Consider the following 20,336-nt stretch of genomic DNA (forward strand, 5'->3'; position numbering starts at 1 on the left):
AAAGGGTGGGAGGTTTAGGTGAAATAAAAGTCCCGGAGGAAACGTCAACGAAACAGTGGGCGGTAGGCCAAGAAGCTCTCTCATATTCATCTATGCTCTTTTTAATACACTATTTATTTATTTATTTTTCCTTCCTCATTTTCAACTTTTCTACTGGTGCTACCAGGACATCAACAGATTAAGGATGCAAATCATGTGATTTTAGGAGGTTTACTTATCAAATAACACTTTTATGGGTTTAATTTACTTCAATGTTACTGCCCCACATACTCAGTGCTCTTTGCTCTACTAATAAATATTATAATTACAATGCTGACACCAACCAAAAGTTTTTTGCTATCCTACATATTATCTTACAGAACAGATATTGCGCCTAAAAGACTTATCAGCTTACAGAATGTTTGAAAATTTTGTATAAATATATTGTTTTGATATATAGACTATCAGGAGTAGAAAAGTGCTGCATAATTTACATAACAAAGCACTAGTTAATAGGTGATTTATTTATGTGCAATATTAACATCAACCCTAAGCTCCTCTCCCCTTGAAAGCCTATCTAAGTACCTTGCTATCCCACCACAGGACAGTCACTAAAAGCCTGTTTTCACCTCAAATCACAGAAAATTTAAATATTTTAGTATAAAAACATTGTTTTGATAATTGGATTATCTGTAATAACACAAGCTACACAATTTTAGTAGCAATGCATTAGTGATTTTTTTTTTCCATCCTGTACCTAGAGTTAAAAAATGACAAGTGCCTTCGCGCTAATAAGGATACCTTAGTGACGATAACCTAAAACAAATAAATAGGGTGCAGCAAAACCTAATCGTGTTTACACTACACAAGTACAGAAATAATTAATATGCAAGTGGGGTTCTGCGCAAACCAACACGCTAACGTGATAAGTGACAATGGTGAACCACTAATATGTATAAACAATAATAATAGTGTTCAAAAGACAAAGCTCAAAGCATATATAATAATAATAGTATAAACTGTGCAAACAATATTAATCAGGAGAGCAAAGCTCAAATCATGTGAAATCAATAATGTGGAAAACATAAAGTGCAAAAAATTTCCCAATAGTAGTGTGCCAAGCTGCCAGATGAGAATAATATTGTGGCTGAGCTTCCACTAGGCGGATGATTGACAGATGTATGATCAAATCCCTCACCAGGCTCCCAGAACTCTTACCTGAAAACTAGAGATATAGGGCATCAAAGAGATCCTTAGTGTCAGTCATCTGTTAGCAACCATCTGTAACGCGTAGGGATTGGACGGACGTACACCTGGAGTGATGTAAGCAGGCGCTGAGGACGCTGCTCGTGGATTTTTACTATTGCACGGTTTTATTTTGTTTGATGTAATCACAGGTTATTCTATTAAACTTCCCCCTGAGTCTTACTATACTACACCATTGGAGCCTTTTGTGTTCTCTTTCTCTCCCCCCGCTCGGAGTACTATTAGGGATTGGCCGAGGAGACGCTTCAGTAGTTAGAGGGAAGATTTGTGTGGTTTCTAACAGATGACTGACACTAAGGATCTCTTTGATGCCCTATATCTCTAGTTTTCAGGTAAGAGTTCTGGGAGCCTGGTGAGGGATTTGATCATACATCTGTCAATCATCCGCCTAGTGGAAGCTCAGCCACACTATTATTCTCATCTGGCAGCTTGGCACACTACTATTGGGACATTTTTTACACTTTATGTTTTCCACATTATTGATTTCACATGATTTGAGCTTTGCTCTCCTGATTAATATTGTTTGCACAGTTTATACTATTATTATTATATATGCTTTGAGCTTTGTCTTTTGAACACTATTATTATTGTTTACACATATTAGTGGTTCACCATTGTCACTTATCACGTTAGCGTGTTGATTTGCGCGGAACCCCACTTGCATATTAACTGTACCTAGAGTTGCTCTTTAATTATTATTTTTTTACAGAATTTAAAATAAATTCCCAACACTAAGCATCCATATACATATTTCTGGGCAATAAAACATCCTGTTTTCTTACTGTAAATCAGTGATTCTTGCAAAATAGTGCTATCAGTCTCTAATATATAAACTGTTATGGGAAAAGCAATTATTACTTTTCTTCCTATGACCTAAAATTTCTGACCATAATCTGAAAAGTGAGAAAAAAAATGTAAACCTCTTTTTGCGATGTGCTTGCAGAACAGCTCAGTATAAATCATCCTTTCCTATGGGCAATGATGATCTGAGGTCTGCCCTGAATGATTGTTGCTTGTATATTTTAAGATTCATTGGTACTGACCTTCAGTCTTATGACATTATGTATAATAAAAAATGAAGGACACGCCAGTATTATTAATCGTTATAAGCTGCCCATTCCACAGGGTATACAAAGCATTTACTATGAAAGTAACAGTGTTCTGCATGCTATTTACAAAACTATGAACATTATATGGTAATTGAAAAACACCCACATGTCTTTTATAGCAAGATATAAAATAGTCCCATGTTTATTTTATTTACCAGCTTTAAGAAAGGACATATTACCAACAGATTTTAATATTTAAACTCAGTGGCGGCTGGTGCTCAATTTTTTTTTTTTTGTGGGGAGGTGGCGCAAACAAACTTGCAGAAAAAAAACCATCAATTGCAGCCCCACTGTTCCCATTAGTTGCAGCCACTGTGCAATCAAACACAACCATTGTACCATCAAATGCTGCCACTGTGCCCATCAATTGCAGCCACTGTGCCCATCAAATGCTACTACTGTGCCCATTGAAGGGTAACACTGTGACCCTCCCGCCCGCTCTCCATCTGCCGGCACTTACCATATCTCAGTGGGGCAGCAGGTGAGCTGTGCGTCTCCTCCTGATGGGCATCCAAAAACAGCTCTTGTCATTTCAGCCAAACAGGTGAGGGGTAAAACACCTGCGCTTCCTGAATGGCGGTGAGACGATTTAGTGTTTGAAGAGCGAATATTCATTTGCTGTTCTAACACACCTAGGTGAACTGCAAGCGCAATGCTCTGTGCTTGCAGTTCACCTTTTTTAAAGCCAATTAGAGCCTATGCTCTAATCAAGTGCTTCAAAAATACATCCCTGCCGCTGTAATTCAGGCACCCGGCACCAAATGCAATGCATGCATCTATCCATTATTCATATAGGGGGTGGCTGGAGAGAGGGGGCGGCATATGTGCGCCCTTAATGAATGCACTGTTTAAACTACACATTTTGCCATGGTGAACAATACAAAAAATTCCCATGCACCCTATCCAGATAGTCAGCACAAAAAGTCTAATTAAACTGTTTAAAAAGTTTAGGTTAAATAAACTTTGTTGTATTTAGGGATGGGCTTTGAGTTCGAGTCAAACTCATGTTCAGCGAATAACAAACAATTAGCGGTGTTCGCGGCAAATTCGAAAAGCCGCGGAACACCCTGTTAAAGTCTATGGGAGAAATCTAAAGTGTTAATTTTAAAGGCTAATATGCAATTTATTGTCCTAAAAAGTGTTTGGGGACCTGGGTCCTGTCCCAGGAAACATGTATCAATGCAAAAAAAAGTTTTAAAAACGGCCGTTTTTTCAGGAGCAGTGAATTTAATAATGCTAAAAGTGAAACGATAAAAGTGTAATATTACTTTAAATTTCGTACCTAGGGGGGGGTGTAAAGTCAGCATGTGAAAAAGCGCATGTTTCCCGTACATAGAACTGTCCCTGCACAAAGTGTAATTTCTGAAAGAAAAAAAGCCATTTAAAACCGGCTTTGCGGCTCTAATGAATTGTCGGCTCTTTCAATTACAGAGATGATTCATTCATAAAGAAAAAAAAATGTGTGGGGGTTCCCCCAAATTAAATTACCAGGCCCTTCAGGTCTGGAATGGACCCCGCCGTAAAAAAAAAATGACGTAGGGTTCCCCGCAAATATCCACACCAGGCCTTTCAGGTCTGGTGTGGATTTTAAGGGGAACTCCACCCCAGATAAAAAAAATGGCGTGGAGTCCCCCTAATAATCCACACCAGACCCTTATCCGAGCACGTTAACCTGGCCGGCCGCAGAAAAGAGGGGGGGACAGAGTGCGGCCCCCCCTCTCCTGAACCGCACCAGGCCACATGCCCTCAACATGGGGAGGATGTCCCCATGTTGATGGGGACAAGGGCCTCATCCCCACAACCCTTGCCTGGTGGTTGTGGGGGTCTGCGGGCGGGGGGCTTATCAGAATCTGGAAGACCCCTTTAACAAAGGGGACCCCCAGATCCTGGCCCCCCCTATGTGAATTGGTAATGGGGTACACTGTACCTCTACCATTTCACAAAGGAAGTGTAAATAGTTAAAAAAAAACACACACAGACACCATAGAAAAAAATCCTTTATTAATAAAAAAAAAATAATCCAGCGATGTGAATCCACTGTCTCCTATCCAGCGATGGATGATCTCTCCAGCGACGGATGATCAGTGGTCCGGTCCAGCAATGCAGAAGATCCATCCATCCAGAGCGCAGCAGGGGAGCTCCACTCTCCGCTGGACACAGCCCAGCGGAATGATGCGCTGGAGCTGTGACATTTCTTATATAGGGGAAGCGGCCACCCATCACGTGACTCCGCCCCCTCTGACGCACCCTCGTACGCCACTGGGAAAGACCCTGAAAGACCGGGCTTTCCCAGTGACGTACGAGGGTGCGTCAGAGGGGGCGGGGTCACGTGACGGTGGCCGCTTCCCCTATATAAGAAATGTCACAGCTCCAGCGCGTCATTCCGCTGTGCTGTGTCCAGTGGAGAGTGGAGCTCCCCTGATGCGCTCTGGACGGATGGATCTTCTGCATCGCTGGACCGGACCGCTGATCATTCGTCGCAAGGAGAGATCATGCATCGCTAGATAGGAGACAGTGGATTCACATCGCTGGATTTATTTTTATTTTTTTTATTAATAAAGGATTTTTTTCTACGGTGTCTGTGTGTGTTTTTTTTTAACTATTTACACTTCCTTTGTGAAATGGTAGAGGTACAGTGTACCCCATTACCAATTCACATAGGGGGGGCCAGGATCTGGGGGTCCCCTTTGTTAAAGGGGTCTTCCAGATTTTGATAAGCCCCCCGCTCGCAGACCCCCACAACCACCGGGCAAGGGTTGTGGGGATGAGGCCCTTGTCCCCATCAACATGGGGAAATCCTCCCCATATTGAGGGCATGTGGCCTGGTGTGGTTCAGGAGAGGGGGGGCCGCACTCTGTCCCCCCTCTTTTCTGCGGCCGGCCAGGTTAACGTGCTCGGATAAGGGTCTGGTGTGGATTTTTAGGGGGACTCCACGCCATTTTTTTTATTTGGGGTGGAGTTCCCCTTAAAATTCACACCAGACCTGAAGGGCCTGGTATGGATATTTGCGGGGAACCCTACGTCATTTTTTTTTCTTTTACGGCGGGGTTCCGCTTAATATCCACCCCAGACCTGAAGGGCCTGGTAATTTAATTTGGGGGAACCCTCACACATTTTTTTTTTCTTTATGAATGAATCATCTCTGTAATTGAAAGAGCCGACAATTCATTAGAGCCGCAAAGCCGGTTTTAAATGGCTTTTTTTCTTTCAGAAATGACACTTTGTGCAGGGGCAGTTCTATGTACGGGAAACATGCGCTTTTTCACATGCTGACTTTACACCCACCCCTAGGTACGAAATTTAAAGTAATATTACACTTTTATTGTTTCACTTTTAGCATTATTAAATTCACTGCTCCTGAAAAAACGTCCGTTTAAAAAAAAAAAAAATTGCATTGATACATGTTTCCTGGGACAGGACCCAGGTCCCCAAACACTTTTTTAGGACAACTTGCATATTAGCCTTTAAAATTAACACTTTAGATTTCAAATGTTCGAGTCCCATAGACTTTAACGGGGTTCTAAAGTTCACACGAACATTTGGTGTGTTCGCAAGTTCTGATGCGAACCGAACAGGGGGGTGTTCGGCTCATCCTTAGTTGTATTCATTTGCAATTACAATTTGTGTTGGAAAAGGGGAAAGCTAGCCAAAGATCTAGTCACTTTGCACTTGACACTCTACCAAAACTTCAAGAAAACGCCCCATCGGGTAGGCTTTTTCAATAATTTACTGGACAGAGCCCCCACCACCCCCATAGGAATGGAATGCATCCATCGCGCCCTCCGCCAAAGAGGCAGGGATTCGGATCCTCCCAGAGATGTGGTATTCTTTATAATTGATTACCAACTTAAGGAAGACATTTTAAGCAAAGCCTGCGCCAAAACCTCACTTAAGTACAACAACACAGATTAACGATTGTTCCAAGACCTTTCCACCACCACACTTCAGCACCGGAGAGAACTCTGGCAGGTACTACACGCCAAGGGAATCCAATACAAGTGGAAGTTCCCTTACCTCCTCTCAGCCTCCACACAAGGCCGCTCTGCACTGCACTGCTGAGTGCCAGGAGATCTATGTCACTTCTGCGACACACTGAAGATCCTGTATAGAGAGGTACCCAAATGGTATGCAGAATTTCGCCCTCTGACTGCAAGACGCACTCCACCCAGTAGTGAACCTATGGAAACTCAGGAATATCGCTTCCGTAGGCAACGTTTGCCATCCAAAACCAGGTCCCACCATCCCACACCAGGCCCTAACCATGACTCTAGCCCAGGGGTGCCCAACCTTTTGAAGGCCGAAGGCCACTTAAGCGACTTAGTAACCAGTTGTGGGCCACATTGAGCGGAGAGGGCAGATGACAGGTCTGTGTCCACTCTGCATATGCAAAGCAGACACAGGCACATCCCTAACTACTCTATAGGCCCTCTGATCCAATCAGATGAAAGGGGATGGATCCACTTCTATTTTTTTTGCAGATCGAAGTGGAGGTAGGCAGGGTGTAAATGGACAAAAAGTCTTACATATTCCGCTCCATAGAGGTGAATGGAGGTTCCGATTGGGTTGGACTGTTAGTGTGAAAGGGGTCTAAGGCTGCTTTTACACTGAATGTCTGAGGTCTACCCACACCGTGGGTGTGGATCAGTGTTCCTGTGGTTTTCCCGCCAGTTAGCTGCATTTTGCCATAGATGTCTATTATATCCTGCAGGTGTGGTGCACTTTCTGAAAAGCAACTTGCTTCCTCTACTGCCGGCTTTATTCGCAACACTGATGCTCTGAGATGGCAGGTCAGCAACCTGCAATCAGGGCTTGCCAACCAGCCATCCCAGAGCAGGAGGTCATGGACCACATCAGAGGGCTTCACGGGCCACTGGTTGGGCACCCCTGCTCTAGCCCATAGAAAGCACCTCACACAAGAAGAGCCCGCCGTGATCGCTGAACAGTAGTGTTGAAACCCTCAATGCTCAGTTAAGTTGTTTTTCGTTCTTCGCCCTCTGATCCCCTTCCTTGCAGCCCAATTTATCCCTCCCATTATCCAAATTACATTATTTTTTTATGTAGACCCCCAACCACAATCCGAGACTCTTCACAGGGGTCTTCACCTTCTGAATACTGTGCCCCTCACCCCCAGCCATTTGCTCATCCAACCGTGTCAGTCCGGGACTGCGACTGCAATGGAAACTACAAGAAGAGGTGGCTACACTAACTACACTATCTCATCTTTTTATTTTATTTAATTTTGCTCTAGCAGATGTTATGTCAATGCATGAATAAAATGTGGTAACACTCTTGGAGAAAAACAGTGGGAGGACCTCCCAGTTCCCAAAATGGATAATCTACACAACCCTAGCACCCCACCCACAAATTATCACCTCCTCGAGGAGGCTTATGTTGGTTTGCCAAAATGACCCAAGCTTTAACAATTACACATCTAGACATATAGTGCATGTTGGGCCAGATTGAAACTCCCTACCCCCAGCGAAAGATCATACTAATCTTTTGCACCCCAAGCCCCCCTTCCTGTAAGGGCTTGGGGGAGAGGTCCATGCAGATTATACTTGACTCAACACATAGAAAATACCCACTGATTATCTTCTGGTGCAGAACCTGTCAGCAATGTCTAGTAGCCTAGCATATACCTTGTGCCCATTTGCAATCTACCACCCATGATTAGGCTCAAGTGTTAATGGGGATTAAGTACAATATCCTGCAGAGGAAGCTGTCATAGCAAATTCAACATGGATACTAAATTGTGCACTGCATGATTCCATAGATCCTGATGCCATGCAGATTTCAACCCCTATAGCAGAGTACACAATTAATAATATCACACCATGTAGCCGGCAAGACAACTTCAATGTCCTCCCAGGGAGGCAGATACCCCATTGATACACCCTACTAGAACACCAACCTTGAAGATGCAGTTTCCCCATATAGGGACCATCGTATAACACAGCACCTACCTTATACTACCCGAAGTGCATGAAATAAGTAATAAATGTATATCATACCCTGAAATGCACCTCACAAGGGATACTTTCTAGATAGACCTTGCTACCCCACCATAAGAGGGATCAGACAGCCCCATGTACCATACAACTCATTATGGGCTAAGCACCATTACACATAGGCCACAGGTTATAAAAGGATTGACTACTCGTTTATACACCTCTTCAAACCCTTGAATGCCATTAATGAGCCATAGACTTACTCCCTTCCAGAAACCAATACTCTGCCTGGCCCGACTCAAGGACAGGAACTCGGTTCACTCCTACCCCGCCCTTAGGTATTGATCAATAAGCCAGCTCAGATAATGCAGGGCCACACTACAATTTGACAATATGGGATAATAGAATTTTTTTAAGTTGCTCAATGTATTTGTGTTTGGCTTTTCCCAGTTAGAAGATAGGCATGTTTATGATTTTAAAGTGTTTTCTTAGATTTTACTGTTTTGAAGATTGGGTACTGTTAGATGACACTACTCCCAGAACCCTACCATAAGGTACTCAGGCTAGGTCCCCACTCCTGTACGTCTAACCTGCCTGCTTCCAAAATCCCCACTCCCTCCCAGACTAGAATGCCCCTCCAATCCACTAATCGGTTTTCAAGTGGCGCTGCCTCCATCATACCCCATCTCTTCCATACGCAACCTCCTCCATCCAAACATTCCCAACCTCCTCTGATCAGTGGGTGTACTTCCCATTCACTGCATATATTACTTCCCACCATTGCTGCCCCCCCCCACGGTGGTAATCAGCACTTCCCATTTAGATCCTCAACCACACTCACACATTTTACCACTGAACCGCTCTGGCTACACCTTAAAATATGTACATTGTCCACTTGGACTAGCGAGCTGGTCCTTGCTAATCGCCGGACATGATCTCCTGTTCACACATCCTTAACTCTTCAACCTTCATCCGGTTGCCCCTTCACTAAACTTCCTGAAAGACACATTCTTCTTTGATCCCACCATTACACTCCAGTCCTTCCCTTTGCGTTTCCTTATTGGTCTTGACCCCCTGCTCTACACCAAACTTCTACCCTTTCTTTCCACTTTGTTGTCCTCCTCCGATGCGTCCCTATCGGAAGCCAGCAAATTTATCTGCCTAATTAATGCCAAGAAAAACTAGCTTTCCTTGAACAATGGCTCGATCCTCACATAAACAAGCTAATTCCAAAACCAAAATCATCTCCCTAAACATTTGTGGTCTAAACCTCCCAGAAAATCCTTCCAATTACTTCTCTCCATGTAAAGAAACAAAGCGGACATCATATTCCTTGAGGAAACACATTTGAAAACAGGCTTCATATCATAAAACTTGTACAGAATTTCTGTGGGGCAAAGGACGCCCAAGACTCAGCTTCGAAAGACTAACAATACCCAAACTAATAGGCGGCATAGGCCTTCCTGATATTACCAAATATCACTGGGCGTGCCATCTGACAAGAATAATAGATTGGAATGTCCATGCACAGACGAAAGAAGTTTCAACAGGCTGCAATCAACACCCCTTATCTACAACACACTACAAATCTTCCAGAGGGCAAGCCGTAAATTCCAAATTTCCTCCTCACTGGGTTCACAAACCCCAGTACTTAAGAAAGATTACCAACGCTCACTATTAAAAATATAAATTCAGAAAAATTTGGTCTTGCTGGCAGCACTTCAAAACGACTGACGAATATACATAACTATTGTCTCAATGATACTTGACAGAGTGTGCTTTCAGATCGGAAGAGGAGGAGAAGCCCACCCCTTTCTCCTTTCAGTTACCCCCTCCCACTTTTCCCTTTCTACTCTTTTAAATACATACTACACTATGGGCTAGATTCAGGTAGGGGGATGTACAATTGTGCGGACATATCGTATGTTATTTACACTACGCCGCCGCAACTTACAGGGGCAAGTGCAGTATTCACAAAGCACTTGCTCCGTAAGTTGCGGCGCCGTAGCGTAAATGGGGCCGGCGTAAGCACGCCAAATTCAAATGAGCATTAGGGGGGTGACCCGACGTGATTGACGTTTTTCCCGAACGGCGCATGTGCCGTCCGTGGAATTTCCCAGTGTGCATTGCTCCAAACTACGCCGCAAGGACGTCATTGGTTTCAACGTGAACGTAAATTACGTGCAGCCCTATTCGCGAACGACTTACACAAACGACGTAAAAAATTCTAAATTAGACATGGGAACGACGTCCATACTTAACATTGCGTACGCCTCATAATAGCAGGAGCAACCTTACGCCGAAAAAGCCTAACGTAAACGTCGTAAAAAAATAGCGCTGGGCGTACGTAAATTTGTGAATCGGCGTATCTAGGTCATTTGCATATTCTCCGCCGAAAACGTATTGCGTATCTTGCTTTCTGAATACAGAAAGAAGATACGCCGGCGCAGCTTTTAATTTACGTGGCGTATCTATAGATACGCCGGCGTAATTCAATGCTGAATCTAGCCCTATGAGTCCAAATACCATATTTTCCAGCATATAAGACAACCTTTTATGCTTAAAAATATCCCCCAAAAATCGGGGGTCGTCTTATACGCCAGAATAAGACTCTGTATGCAGAGTCAGACTGCGGGTGTCCATTGTTCAAAAGCCGCTCTGAGGACGAGAGGGCGTCTCTGATAGGTGGAACACTGAGCACAGGCTCTGCTGGGAAACTGAGTGTTCCGCCTATCACGGAACAGGATGAGGAGGAGGCACGGCTTTTGAACAATGGATGCCCGCAGTCTGCATGTCAGGTATAAACTCTGCGGTAACAGCCGACTATCCACTCTGTAATCCTGCGGCTTTTCTCTTCCTCTTGATGATCCTCTGCACAGTGAGCAGAGGCTGCAATGGTGGCACAGGTGAGCAGAGGCTGCACTGGTGGTACAGGTGAGCTGAGGCTGCAATGGTGGCACAGGTGAGCAGAGGCTGCAATGGTGGCACAGGTGAACAGAGGCTGCAATGGTGGCACAGGTGAGCTGAGGCTGCAATGGTGGCACAGGTGAGCTGAGGCTGCAATGGTGGCACAGGTGACTTTAACACATGTTGGAATAGCGATTATTGTGGCGGATGTAAAGTATGCCCATGTGTCTTAGGTCGGTGGTGAATATGTGGTGGAATCCATGTTTTTTTTTTAAATGGTGTTGCCTTGGAAGGGGGTAGTCTTATACAATGAGTATAGCCCAAAAGCTATGTTTTAACTTGAAAAATAGGGGGTCGTCTTATATGCCCAGTTGCCTTATATGCCGGCAAATATGATAATACATCTCTACACTAAATATGACACCAATCACCCCCTTCTACCTAGGCCTCTCACCCCTCCCATAAACTAGATCTGTTATAGCTGTCCTTACCCGAGAGGAGCTTCTCTACCCAAAGTTCCCTCCCCTCCCACTCCAATGACCTAACAGATTCTCCCCACTGACTCAACTGACCTCCCTGAATGTGGAATATGCCCACTAGATTCACCTCTCACCTATGGATTGCTAGTGGTCCAGTGACTGCAATCCCATAGGAATTCAACTGACCTAGAGACATTAGACATCTAACCAATGGATACCATTGTGCATTCAAACCATAACAACATACAATGTATCCCCAAAAGGGAAGCATGATCAGTAAACCTACACTCACCCCCTATTATCACCAATGTTACCTAAAACGCATACCCTTGACCAACACCGCTACAGTGAAAAAAAAAACAAGAAACACGAGGGCTCACAGATACCATACCGGTCATGGGCACTATCGAGATAGGTTAACTCCAATACGACAACCGAATTGAGTAACAGCGATGATAATATAACTACCCGGTCACTTTCAGGGCTTAGTGCCCATGTTGTTCATCTATTGCTGTTTTTTTGTAGTAGTCATTATTGTTACACCATACTGAAATATAATGTACTATTCATAATAACATCTCTGATAATCTGTAACACAGCACTGTTTTACAAGCTAGACATTATAAAAATGTATTCTTATTGTACATTATATTGTTTGTATACAATAAACATTGATTTTTGGGAAAAACACTCTTTAACTAAGCAAACTGAAGATAGAAGCTGATTGGTTGTCATGCAGAGTTTCTCCAGATCTTGGTTGCTTTGTGTTTCACATTACATATTCCTGATTACTGCACTTTGTACGCTAAGCTGTATATAGCACGCTCTTGAGCACTGCACTCTTACATTATTTGAAGATCTTTTTTTGGTAGACTGTGTTTAAAAATGCATATGTAATGGAACCGTTTAATTGCTATTAAAATGAGTGTGCCACGGTTTATCATGTTTGTTAAACATGCTTGTGTCACAGCCATTAAAGCATATTTTTCTTCTGTATCTTTCAATCACAAATTATTGAGCTGGGATTGATAGATAATAATAATAATAATAATAATAATAATAATAATAATAATAATAGAATATTATAGATTGTGTTTTTTTATTCACTTTTTTTTAGAACATATGCTTATTGTAATTATATAATATGTACATGGGGTATTTGTACGTTGTGTATTGATTGTAATTATAAAATGAATAGAAAAGATCTAATGATTTCAAAAAGAAAATGCCCTAGTCACTGCAATGTTTACTTTAAATAGTAAATTACACAAATTAATCCCTGGATTAATAAGAAAATATTTGCTTAAATCAATGAATGTGTTTTTAATACCAGTACATAGTGATTTATACTTTCATTGCAAGCATATGAAACCCTTTACGATCATTACATACAGCCAGCATTCTAGGTCTTACCTGTAACAAAAGCTGCTCATGTAAATTGGCATCACAGTTCTATGTTTTGTCCATTTCCACAATAGCAAATCCTCCCCACCAGCAATAAATATAACACATGGTATACAGCTTCAAAATTGGTGATTCAGTCAGCAAAAACTCATATTGTGAGAAAACAATAGAAGTGATCGTACATAAGCCACATACTGGCATTGCTGTAGCCCCATGCAACGCCTTCTTCCGTAACAGCTATTGAGAATTAACATTTATGAAATTTCTCTAATTCTTTAGTACTATTTTTATAATTACTGGGAACAGAAACAATATCAAGTTACAGTTTTATTCTTAAAGTGGAGTTCTGGCTTAAAAAAAAAATAAATAAAAGTCAGCAGTTACAAACACTGTAGTTGCTGACTTTTAATAAGGACACTTACCTGTCCAGGGTGCCTGTGATGTCGGCAGCTGAAGCCGAGCAATCGCTCGGGTCTCAGCTGCCCTGCCGCCATCCTCAGTGAGGGAATCAGGAAGTGAAGCATTGCGGCTTCACTGCTCGATTCCTTACTATGCATGCGCAAGCCGCGCGGCGCTATGCGAATGGGCGGATGTCTCCTGGGACACACACAAGGTCCCAGAAGACACCGCTCCCCATTTCCCAGGAGGCAACGCGACAAGGAGAAGAAAGAAGACCCACCGCGGACAAGGAAGAGGCAGATTAAGAGATCTGCCTAGTTACAGCCACTTCTGGCAAGTATATATATTTTTTATAATTTTTTTGTAGCCTCTTTGGCTATTTTTTTTTTTTTTTTTAGGGTTGACCTTCGCTTTAAGTGAAATGCATTCCACATGTGATCTGCATACTGAAGCTAATTCTTAATATAAATATATCTAAAATAAACCTGATTGTTTGGAAATTGCTAGGATTTTTTTTTCAAGTATATAAAACAAGAAAAACATAAAACTGGTTACAAACATGCCAGATGATTTTAAAATGTATACAAAGTACAGTTGTAGGTGTTATAAATAATATGTTAAACCTAAGAAATGTCTCAGTAATGCAAGATGTCTTTTTGCTGATAGATTCTAGCAGCTGGGAAATATGTCATTACCAGAAACAATGTCACTCAGGTTTGTATCTAATCATCTGAAAATAAATGAAAATAGCATTTTCTGAAAAGGTTCCTTCATGGATTTAAATCTTTATGTCTTTTTTCTCCAATTGGTGATAGAAAGACATGTGTTAGTGAGCTATTATAGCTGTAAATGTACGCCATGGTCTTCTGAAGTTCAAAAAGGCAAATCCATTTTAAAAGTCACCTGAGCAGTGAAATGTAAAAATCACAAATTACCATCAAACCTATTTATTAAAAAGATAAAACACATACCATCACATGTTTCATTGCTTTTATGTCACTTTGGCATATTTTACAGAATAACAGCTCCAGAATTTCGTAAACTTCAACTTCAACTTACTTCAACTTATTTGATATTAAATTATACAAACTTGCCATTTTAAATATTGGTGTATCAACATGAAAACAGATTTCAAGACCTCAGCCTTTTTTACTTTTAGGCAAAGAAATTATGAACTATCCAAACTATTCAACAAATTAAAGTTTATCTATATTTTTCTATATGTTTGGCATCATGCCTCAATGCATACAGTTTTCCTAGGCAAATCTTTATGTTGTGATTATGTTGTTATTTTTCTTACCCAAGAATCCTAATAGTAACAACATATCCTGTTAAAGGCTGACAACACTAACTCACTACCTCGCAGTTAGCAATAGCTTTGTCAGTCTCTCATTCAAGACCCTTACATTGGCTGTTGGGCTGCCTATCCTGAAAACCTGATAGGAAACTCAATGGCCATCTGAAGGAGTTGTATCTTAGCAGTTTCATCCTGCAACAGGAAGTCTTGTTACTGGCAGGATAGTTGGGTAAGAAACTGCACCAAAAATATTTTAATGTTAATGTACATTGAGGCATTTTGTCTAATATACTGACTTTTGTTTTTGTTTACAGATAATTTAAGTCTAAGTAATCTATCTTTTTCAGTTTCTACAGCAGCTAAAAGTTATTCTTTATTTTTTTTTCTCAAAAAAAGGATGTTTATTGAATAATATGACAAAAATACATGGTTACAAATATTATGTCTGTTACATTTCACTTCCTCTTTTGTACATCCATATATAACCGTAAAATAATAAAATAACAAGACAAACAAACCACACAAAACTTCTGGAATGCTACATCCTCCTCCCGCTAAACCACCTCATTTTGCATTAGAGCAATTTACGAATATCAGCAAGCTCCCACACTCCTGGACCCGCTCCACTGTATACAGGGGTGCAATCCCCTGGCCCTCTCCCCCCCTCACAGAGTGCCTCTGATCCGGTCTTAAATCCTCGCCTCCGGCCTTTTATATGAGCAGCCTGTCCAATACCAGCTCAAGTGGGGCCAATCCCGGGGAATTTAACCAGGGGGCCCACAACATTTCAAACCTGCCCCACCGTTTCCTGTGCTGATAGATGTATTTCTCTGCCTGGAGAGTGAATCCCATCTGGGCTATCCACTCCCCCAACCTTTGGGGCTCCACATCCTTCCAGTGCCTAAGGATAAGTTTGCGGGCCTGAAAAAGGGCCCTACCAACAGCCTTTTTAGGGTTATCCTCCAGTGGGAGGTATTCTATAATACCCAGGATACACACTTTAGGGGTCTGTGGTACTTGAATCATAAACACATCATTCAGAGTTTTGAGAACCCCTGTCCAATATAGATGTAGCTTGGGACACCGCCACATCAAATGGATGAGGTCTCCATGGTCCCTGGCACATCTAGGACAGTTGTCATCCTCAGCCAGCCCCATCCTGTGCAATCTGGCCGGGGTAAAATGTACTCGCAGAACAATGTATAGTTGTGACAAGCGGTGTGCTACGTTGAGCGAAGCCCCCTGTATAGCTAGTAACACCTCTTCCCACTGTTCCTCCTCAAAAAAACCCACATCTCTTTCCCAGGAGTCCACCACCCTAGAAGGGAGGGCCGGCAAAAATTCTGTCAGTAACATGGCGTACAAGCTTGAAATGAAGCCCCTAAAGCTAGTTATCCCAGTCATAAAGTGGAAGATCGGGGCAGGGGACAATATCCAAGGGTTGTTTCCAGCCTGGGCCCTGATGTCATGCCTCAACTGCAAGTAGGAAAAATGCATTGTCTGAGGAAGATCAAACTTCTCCCGGAGCTCCGCGAAAGAAAGCAGACGGCCCCCAGAGAAGATATGCACCAAGTGTGTAACCCCATACCTCCTCCAACGCTCACCACATGTCAGGGACATCAATTCTTCGTAATATCGGTTGTTCCAAATTGGGCTGTGTCCTGTAAACCCCTCTATGTTCTGTAGTTGGCAGGTTTTATTCCAGATTTTCTGCATTAATGCATATGTAGGGAAAAGTTTTTTTGGACTTAGCACATTGTAGCGACTCGAGACCAGTCACCATATTGTCCATGTCGGTCATGTGATTGACTATGTCAACCACGAGTCCCCCCGCCCCTTACTCATAGCCCGGGCTATATGTTGTAGTTGTGCTGCTAGGTAGTACACCCAAGGTTTTGGGAGAGCGAGCCCTCCCGCCTCCTTCGGTTTTTGTAGTTGCTCTAACTTAATCCTGGGGGGCTTGTTAAGCCAGAGAAATGCACGAAATAGGGAGTTAATAATTCTAAAAATCCTGAGGGGGACAACCATAGGGGTGTTGTGTAAAATATACAACAGCTGAGGCATAAAAACCATTTTCGTGAGGTTTACTCTACCGACTAGAGACATTTTCAATTTTGACCATATTTAAATTTTGTCTCTAATCCTGCCTACTAAGGGAGTGAGATTTAGAGTGACATAATTGAGCGGTTGAGGGGTAACCTAAACACCCAGATATTTGAATTTAGTCGCCACTGGGATGTCTAGCAACGTACGATCCTGCGGACTCGACGAGTCCAGAAGCATAATTGCGGACTTAGTCCAATTTATCAATACACCCGAAAAGGACCCGAAAGTCTGAATTACCGACATCGCCTCCCGGAGAGAGCCCGACGTGTCGCCTAGTAACAGCATGGTATCGTCCGCGTAGAGCATAATTTTTTCATGTGTCAATCCGTACTGGAACCCCGTAATTAGGGGGTTAGAGCGCACCAGAGCCGCCAACGGTTCTATGGCAACCGCGAACAGCAAGGGTGAGAGGGGGCACCCCTGCCGGGTCCCCCTATGTAGCGGGAAGGGAGAAGATACTCTGCCCTCCTCCCTAATGACCGCCAGAGGGGAGTCGTACAGGAGCCGCACCCAGGACTGGAACACAGGCCCAAACCCAAATCTGGATAATGTCGCCCACAGGTACTGCCACTCAATGCTGTCAAATGCTTTGTGGGCATCTAGAGACAGCAATGCCCTATACCCCCTGTTATCCGCCGTTGATTGCATATTAACAAACAATCTCCTGAGGTTAATAGCTGTAGATCGCTCCGGTATAAACCCCGATTGATCTGTGTGTACGATCGCCGTGATCACCTTATTCAGCCTTATTGCCAAGACCTTTGCCAGTATTTTTATATCACTTTGTAGAAGTGAAATTGGCCTATAGGAACCAGGGTCCAATGGATCCTTTCCTGGTTTAAGTAGGAGAACTATGCTTGCTTGTCTCATGGAGTCCGGAAGCCGCCGTGCCTCCCTGGCCGCGTTCAAAGTATGAAGCAGTTTCGGGAGCACGACGCTCCCATACTGTTTGTACACTTCGATCGGTATGCCATCATCTCCTGGGGCCTTAGAATGGGGGAAAGAATTGGCAGCCTCCGTCATCTCCTCAATGGTGATGGGAGTCTCAAGGGACTCCGCTTGGGACTCCGTTAAACACGGTAGCTCTATCCCTTGCAGAAAATCCTGAGTCTCCTCTCCAGTATGCGCTTGCTTTGATTCGTATAGACTAGCATAGAATCTGACCAATTCCCTCATCACCAGGTTGGGGGTGTTTACCAGGCTACCTCCCTCTGTCCTAAGAGCACCGATGGATGGGGACGGCTGTTGTGATTGGACTATCTTAGCTAAGAGTTTGCCTGTCTGCTCCCCCTCTTCATAGAAAGCCATTTTAGAGAAGAAGCGTTTCCTGTCAGCCCTAGATGTGTCCAGCCTGGTCAGTGCATCCTGAGCTGCTATCCATGCCTCCCGGGAGCCCTCCCCCGAGTTGGCTATATACTCTGCCTCTAAGCACTTTACCATCTGTGCTACCTGTTCCCTCTGTTCTGTAGTGTTATGTTTAATTGCGTTCACCTCAGCAATAAAAATACCTCTCAAAAAGGCTTTAAAAGCATCCCAGGCAGTGTCTGTTCCAGGATGATCCGCATGTCTCTGCCAGTAGGCCACAATATCCCTCTCAATTTTTTCATGAGAGGGGAAAAGGTTGAGCCAAAAGGCTTCCACGGTGCTCTAGGAAGGGTTCTAAGAGGCCTGACCCTCAATAAGAGCCGGACGGGAGAATGATCCGAGACACACCGGGGAAGGTAATGTATATCCTCAATATACTGAGTCGCCGAGGCCGAGCACAGGCATAGGTCTATCCTGGACAGAGACATATGTGTCTTGGAGAAGCTGGAAAATTGCTTCTCAAGGGGATTTTTCCATTTCCAAGGGTCCACCCAGCCCACCTCCTCCATGAACTTAGCCAAAGCTGGTCTTGTCACCCCCGGGGCAGGGTGTCTATCCAAGTACGGATCCATAATCCCATTAAAATCCCCCACTACCACCAATGGGATCCCAGGACTGGGCAGCTGAAAGGACAGGAGGGCACACAATATTTGACGACTGAACGGAGGAGGAACATATACTGCAGCCAGAATGAGCGTCAGTTGGTATACCCTGCAGAGCAAAAATACATCTCCCCTTTTGATCCACCCTAAAGTCTATGCACTGAAAGTCCAGAAACCTATGTATCAATACACTCACACCCCTTGAATAGGAGGTGTGAGTGGAGTGATAAGTCCAGCCTTCCCAAGCAAATCCCAGCCATGATCTAGTATCAGGGGTCAAATGAGTCTCTTGCAAGACACATATAGCCGGAAAATGCTTCCTGAGGGAGGTAGACACCATGGTTCGTTTGAGTAGATCACCCAAACCCCTAACATTCCATGAGATTACAGCAATTCCCGTCATCATTTCACAATTAGATTGGCATCACATGACATATTAAACCTCCACCCGCCAGAATGACCACCATTATTCCCCACCCTGTCCAGCGGTGGCACAGTGTATAGCATTATTAAGGAAGAGTAGGCGATATACCTGGGGTTCAAAAATAAAAAGGCAAAACAGGCAGAAAAATGAAAAAATAATAATACTTGGGTCGACAGCTTCAAACATACCACCATGTCCCAGCATAGAATGGCAGTCCAGGTCCACCTGCTTAGCACAGAGCCGTAGCAGGAAATGTGAGAGTGGAGCAGCAGTCCTTCTGGGTGCGAGAGATAGAGAGCAGCATCCAAAAAATAATAATGGAGCGAAGTCAGCAGCACCAGAAAAAGAACAAATATTAACTGTGCAGCAATCAGCCACTGGGCAAAACTTGTGCCCATATCATACCACAGACGCAACAGGCAGTCCGTGGCTCCAACCTTGCGCCTCTGCGGGCACTCCACTTATGATCCAAGTCGCATGTAGAACTAGGTAAGTCAGGGGAAAATAATGTAAAGTAAACAGTTCGCTCAGTTCCTGAGTAGAAAAAACCTACATATATTGTTCTCCTGGTCCTGCGACCACATGGGTGATGGCTGAGTAAAAATCGCCAGCCTTCGGTAAGTAACAAGCAAAAAAGTCCTTGTCCTTAAAGTTGAGAAGTTTGGCCAGCATGGTGCGTGGCGGGTTGCCCGGAGGGAGAGGCCTAGGTGGCACTCTATGCGGCCTCTCCACTGAATAGAAGGGTGTAAAGGCGTCTTTGCCAAATACTTCCTGTAGCCAGGCCTCCACAAAAGCGGTGGGGTCCCGGCCTTCTGTCTTTTCTGGGAGGCCTACTATGCGAACATTGCTCCTCCTCAGGCGGTTCTCAATGTCTTCATTACGGTTCTCATTAGCCGTCGCAATCCTGGCCGTGACCTGCAATTCTCTAATGAGGGGGGCCATTCTGTCTTCCACCTCGCTAACCCGACTCTCCACTGCCGTGGTGCGCTCTCTAATTTTTTGGAAGTCATGCCGGATCAGCCCCACCTCCTCCTTTAATCCCACAAAGTGC

Source organism: Rana temporaria, chromosome 5, assembly GCF_905171775.1.
Source record: "Rana temporaria chromosome 5, aRanTem1.1, whole genome shotgun sequence".
Classification (NCBI taxonomy): Eukaryota; Metazoa; Chordata; class Amphibia; order Anura; family Ranidae; genus Rana; species Rana temporaria.